The 6,539-nt window shown below is 46.8% G+C and overlaps 1 pseudogene; it reads left to right on the top strand.

The window, feature by feature from the left end:
• Nucleotides 1-5,794, top strand: part of LOC127695783 (uncharacterized) — a 74,354-nt pseudogene extending 68,560 nt beyond the window's left edge.
• The last annotated feature ends 745 nt before the right edge of the window (nt 5,795-6,539 follow it).

Raw genomic sequence — 6,539 nt, forward strand, 5'->3', positions numbered from 1 at the left:
AACATGTTCTCACACCAATCAACCTGGGATGACTGCCAACAGCTTTTACAGGTTCTCTTCACCACCAAAAAAAGGGAAAGAATACTTTTGGAGGCACGAAAAAAATGTGCCTGGAACCAACGGCCAACCAACTCAGCTCCAGAATGTGATCGGTGAGAGCTTCCCCCTGAATTGTCCTGAGTGGGATTTCAATACAGCGGCAGGTAAGGAGCGACTGATGGTCTCCCACCAGGCTCTGGTGGCAGGTTTCTGGGGGGCAGGCCGATACCCCACCAATCTGGCTATGGTAAGGGAAGTTCTTCAGGGGGAAAAGGAGCCTCCCTCTGTGTTTTTAGAATGGTGTATAGAGGCTTACAGGTGTTATACTCCTTTTGACCCTACTTCTGAGGGTCAGCAGGCAGCAGTAGCCATGGCTTTTATTGGGCAGTCTGCCTCTGATATCAAAAAGAAGTTGCAACATCTAGAAGGCCTGCATACCTTGTCCTTATGGGACATGGTTAAAGAGGCATAAAAAGTATATCATAAGAGAGAGAGTGAGGAGGAGAGGAGAGAGAGGGAAAAGAGGGAAGCTGAAGAGAGAGAGGACAGGCGGGACCGTAGACAAGAAAGTAATTTGACTAAGATTCTGGCCACAGTTGTAGGTGACAGGGAAGCTAACAGAGAAAAGGAGAAACTAGACAGTCAGGGTACCTGGGCAGCTCACAGTCAAGAAGACCCTTGAACCCTGGAGGACTCCCATGTCAACCTTTAAATAAAAACCAATGTGCTTTTGGTAGAGAGCATGGACATTGGGCTGGGGACTGCCCAAAGAAGAAACATAAGGCACCCAGGGTTCTTCACCATGGAAGAAGATGAATAGGGGAGATGGGACTCGGATCCCCTCCCCGAGCCTAGGGTAACCCTAAAAGTGGAGGGGACCCCTATGGACCTTCTAGTTGACATGGGAACAGAATTTTCTGCCTTAAAGAAGCCTCTAGGACAATTAAAGGATAAAAAGACTATAGTAACTGGGGCCATGGGTCAAAAACCATATTCATGGACTACTGACAGGAAGGTGTACCCAGGAAAGTGACAAGCAACCCACTCTTTCCTTTTCATCCCAGAATGTCCCATGCCACTACTAGGGAGAGATTTACTAACTAAACTAAAGGCTCAAATAAGTTTCTCTTCCGAAGGAGCAACAGTCGATTGGGAGAATCCCACATCTATGGCCCTGGCCATGAAGCTAGAAGAAGAATATAGATTACATGAGCCCCAAGTCCCTGTGATTGAGACACTAGAGAAAAGGAGAAACTTTTCTCTAGTTTGTGTGGCTGAAAAAGTTCCCTAAAGCATGGGCAGAGATAGAAGGTATGGGGGAAGCAAAATGAGTACCCCCCATCATCATTAACTTAAAGACTGATGCAGTTCCTATTGGGTTGTGGCAGTATCCTATGAGTAAAGAGGCTTGGGAGGGCACCAGACCTCACATTCAGAGGCTGCTACAACTAGGTGTCCTAATACACTGCCAATCTCCCTGGAAGACTCCACTACTGCCTGTCAAGCAGCCTGGTACCAATGGTTACTGGCCAGTGAAAGATCTTAGAGAAGTTAATAAGAGAGTGCAGTACATCCATCCTACTGTCCCTAACCCTTACAACTTGCTCAGCTCTCTTCCTCCTCACAGAAAATAATATACTGTTCTTGACCTAAAAGATGCATTTTTCTGCCTGAAGCTGCACCCCACGAGCCAGCCGATTTTGGCTTTTGAATGGAGAGACCCAGAGTTGGGACAAGTTGGACAATTAACTTGGACACGACTGCCTCAAGGGTTCAAGAACTCTCCAACTCTCTTCGAAGAAGCCCTCCATTGAGATTTGGCTCTGTTCAGGCCAGAGAACCCCCAAATAACTTTGCTGCAGTACATTGACGATTTGATTTTAGCTGCTGATAATGAACAGGAGTGCACACGGGGGACTGAGAAACTGCTGACTGAGTTGGGTGAGTTGGGGTACCGAGGTTCGGATAAAACAGCCCAGATATGCCAAACAGAAGTCACTTACTTGGGATACACTCTTTTTTTTTTTTTCCTGTTATTTTTTTTCCTTTTTTTTTCTTTTTTTTTTATTATTATTCGATATAATTTATTTACATGTCAAATGATTTCCCCTTTTCCAGCCCCCCCCACTCCCCGAAAGTCCCGCAAGCCCCCTTCTCTTCCCCTGTCCTCCCACCCACCCCTTCCCACCTCCCCGTTCTGGTTTTGCTGAATACTGTTTCACTGAGTCTTTCCAGAACCAGGGGCCACTCCTCCTTTCTTCTTGTACCTCATTTGATGTGTGGATTATGTTTTGGGTATTCCAGTTTTCTAGGTTAATATCCACTTATCAGTGAGTGCATCCCATGATTCACCTTTTGAGTCTGGGTTACCTCACTTAGTATGATATTCTCTAGCTCCATCCATTTGCCTAAGAATTTCATGAATTCATTGTTTCTAATGGCTGAATAGTACTCCATTGTGTAGATATACCACATTTTTTGCATCCACTCTTCTGTTGAGGGATGCCTGGGTTCTTTCCAGCATCTGGCAATTACAAATAGGGCTGCTATGAACATAGTAGAACATGTATCCTTATTACATGGTGGGGAGTCTTCTGGGTATATGCCCAGGAGTGGTATAGCAGGATCTTCTGGAAGTAAGGTGCCCAGTTTTCGGAGGAACCGCCAGACTGATTTCCAGAGTGGTTGTACCAATTTGCAACCCCACCAGCAGTGGAGGAGTGTTCCTCTTTCTCCACACCCTCTCCAACACCTGCTGTCTCCTGAATTTTTAATCTTAGCCATTCTGACTGGTGTAAGATGAAATCTTAGGGTTGTTTTGATTTGCATTTCCCTAATGACTAATGAAGTTGAGCATTTTTTAAGATGCTTCTCCGCCATCCGAAGTTCTTCAGGTGAGAATTCTTTGTTTAACTCTGTACCCCATTTTTTAATAGGGTTGTTTGGTTTTCTGGAGTCTAACTTCTTGAGTTCTTTATATATATTGGATATTAGCCCTCTATCTGATGTAGGATTGGTGAAGATCTTTTCCCAATTTGTTGGTTGCCGATTTGTCCTCTTGATGGTGTCCTTTGCCTTACAGAAACTTTGTAATTTTATGAGGTCCCATTTGTCAATTCTTGCTCTTAGAGCATACGCTATTGGTGTTCTGTTCAGAAACTTTCTCCCTGTACCGATGTCCTCAAGGGTCTTCCCCAGTTTTTTTTCTATTAGCTTCAGAGTGTCTGGCTTTATGTGGAGGTGGGATACACTCTTAAGGAGGGGAAGCGATGGTTGACAGAAGCTAGGAAGAGAACTGTGACCCAGATCCCCACTCCTACTACCCCAAAGCCAGTGAGAGAATTCCTGGGAACTGCAGGTTTCTGTAGATTATGGATACCAGGATTTACCATCTTAGCAGCACCCCTTTACCCTCTCATCAACGAAACCTGGGTTTTTTCATGAACTCCTGAGCATCAGAAAGCTTTCGAAGAAATAAAAAAGGCTTTACTCAGTGCACCAGTCTTGGCCTTGCCTGACTTAACTAAGCCTTTTACCCTCTACGTGGATGAGAGAGCAGGAATAGCCAGAGGGGTCTTGACCCAGGCTTTGGGACCATGGAAACGACCTGTAGCCTACCTATCAAAGAAGCTAGATCTGGTAGCCAGTGGATGGTCATCTGGCCTGAAAGCCATTGCTGCAGCAACCCTACTTTTCAAGGATGCTGAAAAACTGTCCTTAGGACACCAGGTAACTGCAGCCCTCTGACAGGTGGATGACAAACGCCCGCATGACTCACTATCAAAGCCTGTTCTTAACTGAGCGAGTGATTTTGCCCCACCGGCTATCCTCAACCCCGCTACCTTAGTACCTGAGGCAGACGACTCCCTGCCTGTACACAAATGTATGGACATCCTGGCAGAAGTAACCGGAATGCGGAAGGACCTCACAGACCAATCCTGGCCAGGGTCCCTTAATTGGTATACAGATGGCAGCAGCTTCGTGGTTGAAGGTCAGCGGAAGGCCGAGGCGGCGGTGGTGGATGGAAAACAGGCCATCTGTGCCAGTAGCTTGCCTGAAGGAACGTTGGCTCAGAAGGCAGAACCGATTGCACTAACCCACGCCTTGAGACTGGCAGAAGGGAAGTCCGTCAACATCTACACAGACAGCAGGTATGCCTTCGCCACCGCACACAAACATTGGGCAATTTACAAACAGAGGGGGCTACTCATGTCAGTGGGAAAGGACATTAAAAATAAAGAAGAGGGGTCTTGAGAGAAGGCTTAGTGGGTAAGAGGACTGACTGTTCATCCAAAGGTCATGAGTTCAAATCCCAGCACCCACATGGTAGCTCACAACCATCCATAAATATATCTAGTGTCTAAACACAGCTAAGGTGTACTTGCATATAATAAAAACAAAGAAGAAAACCTGAGTTTACTAGAGGCATACATCTACCAAAAAAACTGGCCATTATACATTGCCCTGGCCACCTAAAGGGCCAAGATGCCATTGCCAGAGGAAATCGGATGGCTGACATGGTGGCCAAACAAGTGGCCCAAGGAACCATGATCCTTATAACCAATCAAGGGGCCAAAGAGTCCAAAAACTATTATGACATCAGAGAGACTAGTTTCAGATACACTCCTGAGGATCACCATCAGATGGAAAGATTAAAAATAGTACATAACTACACCCCCTACGGAGTAGCAGAGACAGAAGATGGGAAATCTATCTTACCCTGAAAAGAGGGACCATGTCACCAATCTACATCAATTGACCCACTTGGGAGCTAAGAAATTAAAAGACCTTATAATCCACTCTGACTATCATGTCATGGGCCTCTCAGATATTGTTAAAGAGGCAGTACAAAATTGTAAAGCTTGTTCTTTAACCAATGCTGCACATCATGTAGGCACACCTGGTAAGCACCTGCAGGGAGAAAGGCCAGGAGTATACTGGGAAGTTGACCTCACAGAAGTCAAACCAGCAAAATATGGTAACAGATACTTGTTAGTTTTCATAGATACCTTTTCAGGATATGTGGAGACCTTCCCCATGAAAAGGGAGATGGCCAACGTGGTGGCAAAGAAGATATTAGAAGAAAAATTTCCAAGATTTGGCATCCCTAAGGTAATTGGATCAGACAATGGCCCTGCCTTCGTTGCCCAGGTAAGTCAGGAACTGGCCACACAACTGGGGATTGATTGGAAATTACATTGTCCTTATAGACCCCAGAGTTCAGGACAGGTAGAAAGGATGAATAGAACATTAAAAGAGACCTTGACTAAATTAGGCTTGGAGACCAGCGGGGAAAGATTGGACAGTCCTCCTTCCTTTTGCCCTGTTCCAAGTACGGAACACCCCAGGGAAATTCATACTCACACCATTTGAGCTCTGTGGCGATCCACACCTGTGGCGATCCACGCCGAGGAGTGCAGTAAATACCTTTATTTTGGCCCATGTCCCAGCACGAGTCTGCCCAGCAACAGCTGAAAACTATCCCAGCCTGATCAACAAGGGGAAGTTCCTGCCCTGCCTATATATACCGTTCCCTCTCCTCCTCCCTCGCCCCTTGCCTCCAGCTCTCCCACAACCAAGAAGCGCTCCAATAAAGTGTGATCAGAGAAGAATCCTCGTGTCGGTGGTCTTCTTCCCCTGCTGGTCAGGGGGCTCGCCACAGAGCTCCACCATGGGGGACTGCCCCCTTTGACAGAAGCAGGAGGGATTTTTGACCCTGATGCTCCTTTTTCCCAACCCCTCTTAGCCCACTTAAAGGCCCTTGAACTTGTCAGAAAGGACACCTGGGAGAAACTCAGAGGAGCCTACGAGCTAGGGACCACTGAGGTGCCCCCACAAGTTCCAAGTGGCAGACTCTGTCCTGATCTGTTATCACCAAGCAAGAACCCTTGAAGCCAGGTGGAAAGGTCCCTTTCTAGTACTCCTGACCGGCCCTACTGCTGTCAAGGTTGATGGCATCCTAGCCTGGCTCCACGCCTCTCTTGTCAAGATAGCACTGCAGGCAGCCCAAGATGACACCTGGAACCTGGAAAGGACTGATCATCCTCTTAAGCTGTGCCTCCATCACCTGCCAAACCTTCAAGAATAATAACCCTCAAGCCCCTTAAAGCTGACTTGGCAAGTCCTGTCTCAATCGGGAGACATGGTCTGGTCTACCTCTAAGGCAGCACCCCCTGATACTTGGTGGCCGTCCTTATATCCTGAAATCTGTGCCCTAACAGCAGGCTTAGACTCTTGGGACATTCCAGAATGGACTCACGAGGAGATTCCCTCAGAGACATCTCAATTAGAAAAACACACCCTTAACCAGGTGGTAAACTCTCAGGGCCACTATATAGCTGATCACCCAGGATGTAAAGATGGGCCTGCCCAGAGGAAGCTGCAGCAAACTCCTTTTTACGTTTGTCCCTGAGATGTTAGAATGCGGGCTGTGGCTTACAGATGTGGAGAGTTAGAACAATTCTTTTGTAAACAATGGTCTTGTGTAACTTTGGGTACCA

The sequence above is a fragment of the Apodemus sylvaticus genome, chromosome 1, assembly GCF_947179515.1.
Source record: "Apodemus sylvaticus chromosome 1, mApoSyl1.1, whole genome shotgun sequence".
NCBI lineage: Eukaryota > Metazoa > Chordata > Mammalia > Rodentia > Muridae > Apodemus > Apodemus sylvaticus.